This window comes from Heteronotia binoei, chromosome 12 (assembly GCF_032191835.1).
Source record: "Heteronotia binoei isolate CCM8104 ecotype False Entrance Well chromosome 12, APGP_CSIRO_Hbin_v1, whole genome shotgun sequence".
Taxonomy (NCBI): Eukaryota; Metazoa; Chordata; class Lepidosauria; order Squamata; family Gekkonidae; genus Heteronotia; species Heteronotia binoei.
Genome location: NC_083234.1, coordinates 45,868,620 through 45,881,752, shown reverse-complemented (window position 1 = coordinate 45,881,752; position 13,133 = coordinate 45,868,620). Strand labels below are relative to the sequence as shown.

Below are 13,133 nucleotides of genomic sequence, written 5' to 3'. Positions count from 1 at the left end.
CCCAGTTCTGCTGTCTAGATCCATCCCCGATTCTGGCCACAGTTGAGGGTCCCATTTCCCCCATCCTCTATCGTCGCCATTGGAGCCTTTTTGAAGACTACGATCGGTAATTATCACCCTGTTTGTCTATCCATGTGTTGTCTCTATATCTCTCTCTATTTTTCTTAGGACTGTATGTATGTTTCATGAGCACATTGCCTTGTATGTATGCCTACTGTGACGGAACCGGCCCGATTCTGCCTTCAGACCCGGTCCCGTCAACTCCCTATTGAGTCGCCAACTCCTGAAGGGAGCTATTTCTCCTCCGGCCACTTGGGCTCTCTGCCACCACCTGCTCAGTCTAGGGGTTCAGATTGAGAGGAACAGGACTCCCAATCCCCCTCTCCAGCTCTGAGGCCAGGCCTCAAGGTCCTCTGCCACCCTGTACTTGGGTATCACAGAGACCACAGCACTTCTTCGGGGAACCCCTGGAGGATTGGCACCTTATCCAACCACAGGCCTTCCCCCTTTTCCTGGGGCCCCCTTCATAAAGCGTGGTCTAAAGCGGTTGGGGATCTATGTGGTACAATGTTTGACTGCCAGCATTCAAAACAGTAAAAATATTTAATAAGAAGAGAAAGAAAAATAAAAACAAAAACAGTTACATGTAAAAGTTTAGCACAGCACCTGAACAGCAACAAGCAGAACAAATAAAAGGTGGATTTAAATGCATCCTCTCATCCCTGGTGTAAACTTGATCTACCTTGTGAATGACTGCCTGGGGTCCCACAGGCAGGAGCCAACAGTCTGGCAACCTCTCTCCCTGAGCGCCAGCCAAGGACTGGCCTTTTCCCGCCTAATTCAAATAAGAAAACCCAAAAGAACTTCCTGCCCCTCTAGGAGGCTTTCCCCTAGAGTTGCTGGTTTAACTCCGGAAGGGAGGAGGGAATGAGGGGAAGGCTAAAGAACTTCCTGCCCCTCTAGGAGGCTTTCCCCCTAGAGTTGATGGTTTAACTCCGAAAGGGAGGGGGGGAGTGAAGGGAAGGCTAGGCCACACAGCCTTCCTAGTAGTTTCATGTTCCCCTCCAACCAAGCACCAACACTAACCAAGATGGCGTTTCTCCACACCTATATTTTCTAGAATAAATTTTAATTGTTTTACTTAAATTGGAGTCCTTGGTAGCTTTAAGCATTAATTTCTGGATGTGGAATCCTGATTAAGCCAGGTGCCCACCTGACATAAAAGATCCTGATTAAGCCAGGTGCCCACCTGACAATTCCCCAACCTCGTTTTGAGGGCATTTTGGCTTACAAAATCTTGGGGCTCTGTGTATTCTGTGTAGGAGCACAGAAAAGCTGCAGGAAGCAAAGAGGAGAAGTCCAGGCCTAAGTGATTATACCTTCAAATCCAGAGAAGACAGACAATGGTACAAGACCATTTATCTTGTTTATTGTTTTGTCCTTTTGAATTTTAAATGGTAGCCCTTCTTGGACATGTTAACAGAAATGCAGTATATAAACGCATTAAATAAATAAGAAAAATGGATTGGCATCTCAGAATGCTGTCACAGGAAATGAGGGCTAAACTTCTGTAACTGTTGCCCTATCTGATTGTAGGGCATAATCCTAGAACCACTGTTTAATTATTTGTTTTGCTTTTTGATGCACAAGACGCAGTAAAACTTGGGTGGAGGGGAGGCTGTGCTCCTGGAGCTTCCCCTCAGTTGCTCATTGCCAGGTTGGTGGCTATCAGCAAGGATCAAGAGTACTAGACCAGGGGCATTGAACTCATTTGTTATTAGGGCCAGATATGACATAAATGAGACCTTGTCATGCGCCATGTGTGTATCTATTTAAGATTCAGAAGCAGAGATATAAACTTTTTAAAGGACACAAACACAGATTTCTTTAAAACTTAAAACAATAGCACTTGTTGGTCTTAAAGGTGCTTTCTTTGTTTCTCCCAGAGGATCTAGGGAACTGGGCAAAGCAAGCTTTGGCTCTTTCCTTCCTTCCTCAGGGGACCAGGAGGGGGAGGAGCCTCAACCAACGGAGAAAATTGAGGTTTTGCTCTGTAGCTCCTGTGTGATTGAGCAAGCCTTGTAAAGCAAGCTGAGATGCAGAAGGAAGCAAGAGAGAGGGAGAAGGAAGCAAACAAAAGCCAGTCACTCGAGGGCCTGATAGGAGTCCTGATTCGGGCTGCATGTTTGACACCCCTGTGCTAGACCCAACGGATTGAAGATGAGTTTTAACCAGTAGGTGGATGCGAGTAACTACATATGAGTTTCCAAGGGGATCAGCGAGCCTTTAGTCTGAGAGGGACATTATTTAGAATACATCGCAGGACACCAAGGATCATTCACAGGAACTTAGCCCTTCAAGTTCAACATTTTATTTTGATACAAAATCAGCTCTGAAGAGTCAGCAATAACCGCTTCCAGTGAGTGCCTTTCTTTGTAAATACAGAGCTGGGACCCATATAAGAGCTGAGTTTTCCTTGGAAAGTCTTGACTGCTGCAGGGATAAAGGAGGCCCTTTTTGTGAAGAAGAATCTTAGAATGGCGAAGGATGCTCTGTGGGAAGTCTCTCTGTCATACAGTGCCTGAGCTCTCCAATGTCCAGACGACTGGAAGACTATACCAAGGTTATTAAAGATTTTTGTTTGTTCCAATGTTATGGTCCTCTAATTGACATCTTTGGATTTTATTTTTATTTTTATTGTAAATTTGAGGACTTTTATTTTTTTGGTAGTTCATCACAAGCTGTTCTTCTTTACAGTATTTATTGAAGGTGCGGAGTGATCTCCTAAGGCTCACTTGTGAATAAGACAGAATGACAGTATTGTCTACGCACAGTAAGGCAGGAATCATTTTATCAGCAAGTTTTGGAGAACGGAAGCTTGGATATCTTAGGTGTTGCACCAAGGAGGTAATATAGTAGTTGAAAAGCAGAGGGGGACAAGTGGGATCTTATTGAAGAGATGGCCTTGAGGACTGCATCTAACTTTTTTACTGTTATTGCTGACTCTCCAGAGCTGATTTTGTATCAAAATAAAATGTTGAACTTGAAGGGCTAAGCTTTATTTCTTAAAAAGTGAGGTGCTGGGACTCCAGCTTGTATGACAGCCCTGAAAAGAAGCGTTACTCCTTAACTCTTCTGTGCAGAGTGCAGCTTCTCATTGATGCAGGAAAAGAACTATAAATATGACCAGAGGTATAATATAATATCACTTAATATGTGGCAAAAGATAAGAGAGTATGGTATTACGTGTGCAGGGGTAAAAAAGAAAGGAGTGGTATTACAAGACCAATAGCATTTGCAAGAGACATTTTTCCACTACTTAGGGCCCAAGACCAGGGAGTGCACCAAAACAACTAAGATTCAGGAGACCGCAGGCAGTTATTTCAATCATTCTCACATTGCAGCTGGGAAACAGAGGAACTGTTAGCTTATAGGCATTATCTTGTGTTCAGAAATGCTGCTGCTGTGCCAAAGGTTATCAGGTGGCTGGGCTGCTTGTAATGATATTTCTATTGCTGTGTATCAGCTATGGTGGCTCAGCAGGGCGCACACAAAAGATATGTGCTTATCCTCCTATTGTTCCCATTGTGGTCGATCCAGAGCTAACCGGATTCTGATCTGTATTCCCATGGGGTTATCTTAGGTGCCAGGCTGGACAGCAGGTAAAATGACAACATGGGCATATGTGTATTATACACATAAAAACATGCTGGTCATGCCTGTATCCCTTTCAGTGCTTTTAATCTGGAGCTGTCAAACTCCATGTTGCTTTTGTCCTGGCTGTGGGAGGGAATGAGGAGTGGGGAGGAGTTGCCATCACAGAAAACTCAATGTTTTCCCTGCACACTGTCACACACAATAAGGAGGGTCTCCTTAGATGTGGAAATTGCTTCTATGTGGGCCTGTCTTCCCAATCATTACATAACAGCAGCACTATGCTGGGCTTCATCTCTAAACAGCTGCTTTCAGAGACTGCTGGAAAGCTCTCTGTCAGCAAAATGAGGTGAAATTAACATGAGGGGCAGCTCAGGCCGGGAGGGAAACTGGCCAGGCACGTGTCTAATAGCAGGCTTGAGAACTTCGCTGTGGAGATTTATAAGGGCGTGAGGCCCAGGGAGAGGAATTATTGGAGAGTTTGCGTGTGTGCTTGGCGAAGAATGAGGGGCAACTAAGGGCGAGAATAAGGAAATACTGCTTTCTTCCAGCAGTAGGAGTGAGCTAGGAGGCCATTTTATCTGCCAAACCAAGAGGATGGAGGGGGGGAGCTTCCTACAAAGTTGGGAGAAGGGCAGCATGGCTGAAGGAGATGATTTTGGCAAAAAACAAAACAAACCCAACAACTCCAAGCCCTTGTCAAGAACGTGTCAATGTGCATCAGAGCGAGGAACAAAGAAGCAACTGCTGGGTTTCTCCAAAGGTATCAATGGTGAAACAAAGAAAAATAGCTCAGGGAGATTCTGAGTAGGGCTGCCAATGTCCAGGTGGGGCCTGGAGTCCTCCCAGAATTACAAGTGATATCCACTCCACAGAGATCAGTGTTTCAGACAGCAGACTCTATGGCATACCTCACCAAATCCCTTCCTACAGACACTGCCCACTTAATCTCCAGGAATTTCCCAAGCTGAAGTTGGCAACTCTAAAACTGAGGCCTATGATGTATGTCAAAATTAGTCACCATCAAATTAACACTTTCCTGCCCTCGTCTGCAACCAGCAGCTTTTAAACTAAATCTTGAGGGAAAGCTCACAGGAGATGAAATGTTTTTGGTTTAGGGTGGCTCATCTCTATAAAATGAAGGGATATCTAGAGGGAAATGGATTAGGACTAGCCACTGAGAGGGTGACAAACAATATTGACTGCCTGACAAAGTCTAGAGGCCAAAGGAGGAAGGTTGCTGGTTTAAATGTCTGGGAAATTATAGATGTTTATAGACAAATGCTAGAAATGTCTGAGTTAAAATGGGGGAGCTGAAATGCTTAGTATCAGAAGAGACCATAGACATTGTTGGCATTTCAGAAACTTGGTGGGATAAGGGTACTCAGTGGGATACAGTGATTTCTGGATATGAATTATATCAAAAGGACAGGGTGAGAAGAGCTGGAGTGGCTCTGTATGTCAGAGAAGGTATACAGTCCAGTAAAACTGAAAATGTTAGAGAAATAAATTTGCTTACAGAAAAGCTATGGGTGGAAATATTGTTCCCAAAAGGAAGCTTAACTCTGGGAGTTTGTTTTTGCCCACTAGATCAAAGGTTAGAGGATAATTAAAAAATAGCAAAACAATTAAGAAAAGCAGCTAGGTGAAATAACTGTCGTAATAGGTGATTTTAATTGCCCACACATTGATTGGGTCAATATATGTTCAAGTCAGGAGAAAGATTGGGTTTCTAGATACTCTCAATGACTGTGCCATGGAGCAGATGGTCACAGAACCTACCTGGGGGAGGCAATCCTAGACTTGGTACTAAATAATGCCCAAGACCTAGTGAAAGATGTAAACATGATAGCGCCAGTTGGGAACAGTGACCATAATGCTATTTAGCATTTAAGTAAATAGGGAGTTTCCCCTAAAGACCAACACAACCAAATATAACTTTAGAAGGGGTAACTTTCAAAAGACAGCGCTTGTGAAGGAATTGAAAAGAAAGGTGAGGAGGGTCAAATCCCTTTGGGAAGCCTGGAGACTATTTAAAACGACAACCCCAAAAGCTCCGATAAAATGTATACCACAAGTTAGGAAAGGTACATATAGGTATATAAAAAAAGGCCTGCATGGTTAATGAACAATGTAATGGATGCAATAAAAGGTAAGAAGGATTCCTTTAAGTGTTGAGTCTGAGTGAGGTAAATAAATGGAAGCACAGGCTTGGACAAATTAAATGCAAGTTGGTGATCAGATGGGCAAGGGACGAGGAGAAACATAATGCAAAAAAAATGGAGATCAAAAATAAAAATTCTTCAAATAGATTAGTAGCAGAAAACCAGCCAGGGTGGCAGCAGGTCCACTTAATAACCAAGGGGAGAATTACTAAAGAATGATAGGGAAATGGCAGAGAAGCTGAATGTATTTTTTGCCTCTGTCTTCACTGGGAAGACAGGAGGTGCTTGCCCACTCCAGAACCACCAATTTCAGGAGGGGTGTGACAAGATCCGATTTGTACTGAGGTGATGAGACAGGAGGTCTTACAACTGATAGACAAATTAAAAACTGACAAATCACCAGGCCCAGATGGCATATATCTAAGAAGTCTCAAAGAACTCAAATGTAAACTTGTGGATCTAGGATTGCCAAGTCCAATTTAAGAAATATCTGGGGACTTTGGGGGTGGAACCAGGAGACTTTGGGGGTGGAGCCAGGAGACATTGGGGTGGAGCCAAGATCAAGGCTATGACAAGCATAATTGAACTCCAAAGGGAGTTCTGGCCTCACATTTAAAAGGACGGTACACCTTTTCAATGCCTTCCTTCCATAGGAAATAATGAAGGATAGGGGCGCCTTCTTTTGGAGCTCATAGAATTGGACCCCCTGGTCCAATTGTTTTGAAACTTGGGGGATATTTTAGGGAGAGGCACAAGATGCTGTACTGAAAATTCGGTGCCTCTACCTCAAAAAACAGCTTCCCCAGAGCCCCAGATACCCACGTATCAATTCTCCATTATTTTCTATGGGAATAAATCTCTATAGGGAATAACAGAGTTCCCAGCAGACATTTCCCTCCCCTCCCCCCGCTTTCTGACGACGACCCTGAAGCAGGGGGAGGGCCTCCAAACCAGGGGATCCCCTGCCCCCACCTGGGGATTGGCAACCCTATGTGGATCTCCTGACAAAAATATGCAATCTATCACTAAAATCTGCCTCCATTCCCAAGGGCTGGACAGTAGCTAATGTAACATCCATCCACTCCTCTTTTTAAAAAGGTTCCAGAGGAGATCTGGAAAATTACAGGCCAGTTTAACGATACTGGGTAAATTGGTGGAATCCATTATAAAAGATAAAATAAGTAGGCACACTGATGAACAAAAGCTACTGAGGAAGAATCAGTATGGATTCTGTAAGGGAAAACCTTGCCTTACTAACCTTTTAGAGTTCTTTGAGGGAGTGAACATGCATGTGGACAACAGTAACCCAGTAGATGTTGTTTACCTAAACTTCCAGAAAACTGTTGATAAAGTTCCTCATAAAGGTGTCTAAGAAAATTCAGCAGTCATGAGATAAGAGGACAAGTCCTCTGTGGATTAAAAACTGGTTAATTGACAGGAAATACTGAGAGTATGAAGTGGAAGGTGGAAGGTGGTAAGTAGTGAGTACTGCAGGGCTCGGTTCTAGGTCCAATGCTTTTTAACTTGTTCAATAATGTTTTGGAGTTGGGAATAAGTAGTGGTGCCTAAATTGCAGATGACATTAAGATATAGATGGAACCCTATGTGTGGGGCAGTGATGTCCTGCATTCTTGGTGCTTGGGAGCAACAGTAAGAGTGCTTCTGGTGCTCTGGCTCCACTGGTGGACCTCCTAATGGCACCTGGGTTTTGGCCACTGTGTATGACACAGAGTGTTGGACTGGATGGGTCATTGGCCTGATCCAACATGCCTTAGTTGATTAAGTGAAAAGCAGAAAACACTGATGTGGTAATATCATGTTGAACATGTTTTCGACAACACATTTTCATAAAATTCTAGTTGGTAACCCCCTACAGTGTTACATTTGGGCATCAGCTCTCAACCACGTGAGGCCTACAGAGTTTCTAAAGGTTTTCACTACAACCTTCATTAACAAAAAAGAATTCTGTGGAAAATCAGGCTTGTTGAATGCTCAGCCACACCACTGAGGACTTAATCCTCAGTCTTCCCTGGCCAGAATTAATGGTAAAATGGCTAAGTCCCCCTTCCTCCCATTTTTTGCCCCAGTAAGAGACAGCTGCTTTAGGTAGCTGTCCTTAAAAATAAGTTAATTATGCATTATGGGAAGCTGAAAAGAACCCAACCTAAACAAGAAGGCCCAAATCAGCATGATCTTGTCCTGCACCAGGTTTCACTGAAATAAATCAGAACTGTGTGAGAGCATGATAGGATTGCCAACCTCCAGGTGGGGCCTGGAGATCTCCCAGAATTACAACTGATCTCTAGACTACAGGGATCAGTTCCCTTGAGAAAATGGTTGTTTTGGAGGGTGGACTTTATGGCAGTATACCCTGTTGAGGTCCCTCCCCATGCTCCACCCCCAAATATCCAGGAATTTCTCAACTCAGAGTAGGCAACCCTAACTAAAAGAGGATGGCAGAGAGGTTTAGACTCTGCTCTCTAGAGTCCAATTAAAGTACCCCAGAACTGGAAAGGGGGAATGTGGGAGAATTTAGTACCTCTCCAGAAACAACTGCTGATACATCCAACAAGTGCTAATGTCTGCCTCTGGAGGCCTACCACACACTGATAACTCTGGCCTACACAGATTCTTTAAGACATTCTTCTAACTGCATTAATATTTGGCCAACCCCCAGGAAATAAATTGAAAAAAAAACCCTCCAATACCTAATGGATGAGATGGGACTTCAGATTCATAGCCCAACCTGTCTGAAATTGTGCCTCATTTCATCTATCACTGCTGCATAAGCCAGCAAGGTAGTTACATCTGGAGGCCAAGAGAAAGTGTTTCTCTGAAAGCCACTTAACGAACATGGCTGAGCTGGGCTCAAACCCAGATCCTCTAATGCCCACAGGAATCACACAGGTTATTTTCAATGGGTGCATTACCAGTGCATATATTACAGAGCACACTGGTTGAGTCCACACTCTGTTTAACAGTCACTCCTCAGTCCCCAAGTACAGGATACCTGATGTGGATGGGACCTCTGCGCACATGGAGAAGGAGCTCCAGTCTTTTCCCTGTACCATCTTCCCAGGGGGTGCTCTTTAGCCCACTGGGGAAACTCATGTGTGCCCTGAAATACATGTTGGGCTTCCCAATAGGCCAAAACAGTGCCCCTGCGGGCCTGGGAACTGAGGTGAAGCTGCAAAGAGGACCCAACCTATGTACTTCATAATGTGCTAGTCGGGACACACCACAGTCAGCATCCTCTTCTAAGGTCTTCTGTCCCTCCTGCCAGGATGCTAAACTCTGTGTTCTCCCCCATCACCACAACTGCTTCTCAGACACTCCTCATACATAGGGAATCTGTCCACACCAATCAGTCCTTACTTTTAAATCTCTTCACCTTCCTGCTCCTGACTTTGAATCAATGGACACTTTCAGAAGAAGAACATGGTATTGTCAGGTAACCAGCTCAAGGTTGACTTAGCCTTCCATCCTTCTGAGGTCGGTAAAATGAGTACCCAGCTTGCTGGGAGTAAATGACTGGGGAAGGCAATGGCAAACCACCCTGTAAAAAGTCTGCCAAGAAAATGTCACGCTGTGACATCACCCCATGGGTCAGTAATGGCTCAGTGCTTGTACAGGGGACTACCTTTACCTTTTTATAGTCATCCTGGACCACCATGCAGGGGACAACGGTGTTAGGAGATTGTGTTGGCGTTGCATGAACTCCCTGCATCAAAAAAGACCATGTCTGTGCACAGCTAACATGTCAGAGACAGAGAGTTCACTCATATCTTCTAGTTTTATACGGACAGAGATTACAAAAGAAAAAAGAAAAAGCAGAATCCACAGATATGATCTCACATCTTCATTTTAAAATATGTACAGCCCTTCTCTCTTTCTGTCCGTTTCTTTCTATTATGCCTGAGCTCACAGACCCCTTTCCCTCCTTCCCCCATTCTGACGCTCCTCCTTGCCACCATGCTATATTTTGTCACACCTAGGACAAACTCCCCTAATATCACTTGCTCCTTCCTTCTCCTAAAACTACATCCCTACTTAACCCCACGATTCTTGTCTGAATCGTCTGCGTATCACCCCTTACTGATGTTTGAGGGCTTCCTCCACTGACAAGTGCTCATAATAAACTCTCAGCACCTAGCCTCCCTTGTCCATTCCTGGTTTACACTGTCAGCCCTCTTGACAAGGACCATGCTGCTACCCCTGTGCAGCTCCTGGCACGCTGCTGGTGTTATGTAAATATTACTACTACTAGAAGTAGAGGGAGGGAGGGAGGGAGAGCTCTCTGCCAAGGTCAATCTGTCAAGTGTAGGAGTGTTTCCATGAGTCTTCTTGTAACTGTTTTTGTCTCAGTTGTTCTGGAATGAGAATGGAAAATCCATATTGTTCAGAATGCTCAGCTGTAGTACAAATGCCTTCTTGTGGCCAGAACCAGCAAGGCAGGAAACTGCTGAAGTCTTCTTTTCTGCTGCTCCATCTAGGGAAGGAACAACTGGAGAGCCCAGAAGTTGTGTTTACGGAGCATGTTTCTAGGAGTGGCGTAGATCTCTGAAATGAGAGCTGGTACTATTGCCCAGTCCCACAGGAGCCCCCCGCCTCTCTCTCTCCCTCCCTCTCTCACTTTCATATACTGCAGATGGTACACTTGCATAAGTGACACAAGCTAGGATGAAAGGTGGCTTAAAACCTCATGCATCAAAGCAGCCTGTAAGTGTTGTGGTGAGGGAGGCTTTTTAGGGGGCAGCCTTGGCATTGTGCATGGGCAGTCTGCTGGAACTAGGGAGTGACAGTGAACCATACAACAAACCCTCCCTCTCACTACACTTTGGGAGCCTGGCTGGCCCCAAGCCTGTGGGCTGATCCCAGCTACCAAAGGGGAAAAATAAAACTCAACTCTAAGTAACCTCTTTGGCGAAAGCAGTTATTACACAGTCAGCTGGGCAGCTGTCCAACAGGATCTGCTGCAAGAGGGGGAAGGGGAAGGGAGTAAGAACAGCTGTCTTTGCCAGGTCAAGAGCCCACAGGAGACTTAGGGGGCAGTGGGGAGCAGAGAAAAGAGGCAAAGGCAGCCACACCACAAGGAAGGTGAAGTAGCTGCTTCAAATAACAGATTTCAGGAGCCATTAAAAGGAGTGAGATATAGTGGGAGCAAGATGAAACTCAACTTGGATAAAGGTGGGAAGGAAGCCCTTATCAGATTTGCAGAGGACACTGAAGTGGGACAGTTAGCACCTGAGAAGATGGGGGTGGGGTGGGAATCACAACGACCTTGATAGCTTAGATAGCTGAGCTGCAATTAAGAAAGCAGAATCTAACAAAGACAAGCACAACATTCTGCATTCGGATGGGGGGGGGGAATTCACAGGTATGAGAGAGATGGGTAAGTAACCTGGCTTAGTTTTGTAGTACCAATAAAAAGACCATAGGACTGCCTTCTGCTACAAGCTGAACATGAGTAATGTAGATGTAACAAAGGTTAATGTGATGTCACTAAAGGAAGATGTCACTAAACTGGTGCCAGTTCTGAGGCAGGTAACCAAGATTGGTTGACAGTTTGGAAAGCACATCCTACGAGGAAAGGTGAAAAGAACTGGGTACAAGGGGAGAGAAACATCTGACGGGCTGTAAGAATAGTGCAAAGGCTTCTTGTCTGTTCTTCCAGAGGATGAGACTCAGGGTCAGCCCACCCACTAGCAGTATCTATGCAACTGCTAGGGTCTCAGGCTATGCCCCAGCTGGAGGAGTGACAGACCAGCCCTTCTACAGCAACATGGGATTGGCCTTATCAAGCAGCAATCTGAATCTGAATTGGAAGAATTTTAATAGGATGCCATCAGGGTATATAATCTGTTTTTAGTTCAAATTGTTTTTGCTTGCTTTAAATTTATATATTTATATTCCCTGTTGTACATCGCCCAAAGCCCAGCAACAGCTAGGATAGGGTGATTCGTCAAGTTGAATAAATAAATAAACCCCAGACAGTGCTGTGCCAATGCACCCAGGTAATGGGTGAGTCTGGAGCCATCGTATGGCAAGCTGCGGCCCTGAGTGCTGCCACACTGATAAACCTGGGCAGCAATCAGGGCCTTCTGCCATTATGGAGCCTGGAGGCGTGATGCGTGGCAAGCCTGGGCACCGCATCTTGCAGCATCAATGAACCAAGGTGGTGGGCGGAGCTTTCCTCCATCATTGGGTTCAGAAGGCATGGCATGCAGCAAGTTGCAGCCCCAGATGGGCTGGGCCTTCCCCCTATTTCCAGGATTGGCAGCGAGGGAACAGTGGTACTGGAGACTGGACAAGAGACACACTACTGTGCACCTGTTTAAACATGAGGACTCTCTTCTGTTGCCCCTTTTTAAGCTAGAGAAGGAAAAGAACCTTTGTCTCAGGAGGCACCTCAAAGGAGAGGGGCAGCTCTTCTCTTTCTTGGTGGGCAGTGGTTAAGCTCCTTTCCACCATTAGTTCCAGTAAAGAAAAAGGTGTCCAAACTAGGCACGATGAGTGGAGGCGGCTTCCCTGCAGCAGGGGGTGGACAAAATCAATTGCCTCACCTAGGGTACCAAAAATCCTTGGGGTAGCCCTGGAGAGAGTAGATCTAATGAGCTCAAGTTATAAGAAAGGTAGACTTCAGATGGACATTAGGAGAAACTTCCTAATGGTGAGAGCAGTTTGGCAGTGGAACCTAGAGTTGGGGGTGAGTGGGTTACTCTTCAGTGAGAAGCAAATAGAGGCTGGTGCATTGCACAGCTATATATCAGGAATAGATTTCCTAAAATGAGCAGGGGATTGGACTAGATAGCCTATAACAGGGGTGGCCAATGGTAGCTCTCCAGATGTTTTTGCCTACAACTCCCATCAGTCCCAGCCATTGGCCATGCTGGCTGGGGCTGATGGGAGTTGTAGGCAAAAAAATATCTGGAGAGCTACTGTTGGCTACCCCTGGCCTATAATACCCCTTCTAACTCTGGGGGTTTCCACATGGTTTATCTGTCCCCAAGTTCAACAGTTTTGGGAAGCGGGAGTTTTTTCCTGCTTCCCCACAGTGTCAAGGAGCATTCATGCACCCCCAGGGGTTAATGGCTTTTCTCCAAACTTTCTCAAAACTGCTTTGATCCAAAATTTTGGGGGAAATTGCAGTAAAGTCTGGATGTCTGCTGTGTGGATTTTCTAGGCCACATCGCAGCCATTTTCCCTGACTGTGTCCCCATGGCAAACAACTCCTCTGTTGTATACAGTTGTAAACAATTGGTGTTACATGTTCTCAGCTTTCTTAAAAAAAAAAAAAAAAGTCTCTAGATGTAT

General features: G+C 45.1%; 1 protein-coding gene across 1 annotated transcript in view; it reads right to left on the bottom strand.

The window, feature by feature from the left end:
• FAM178B (family with sequence similarity 178 member B) overlaps positions 1-13,133 on the bottom strand; it is a 235,287-nt gene that overhangs the window by 112,965 nt on the left and 109,189 nt on the right. The gene's annotated exons all lie outside the window — the stretch shown is intronic.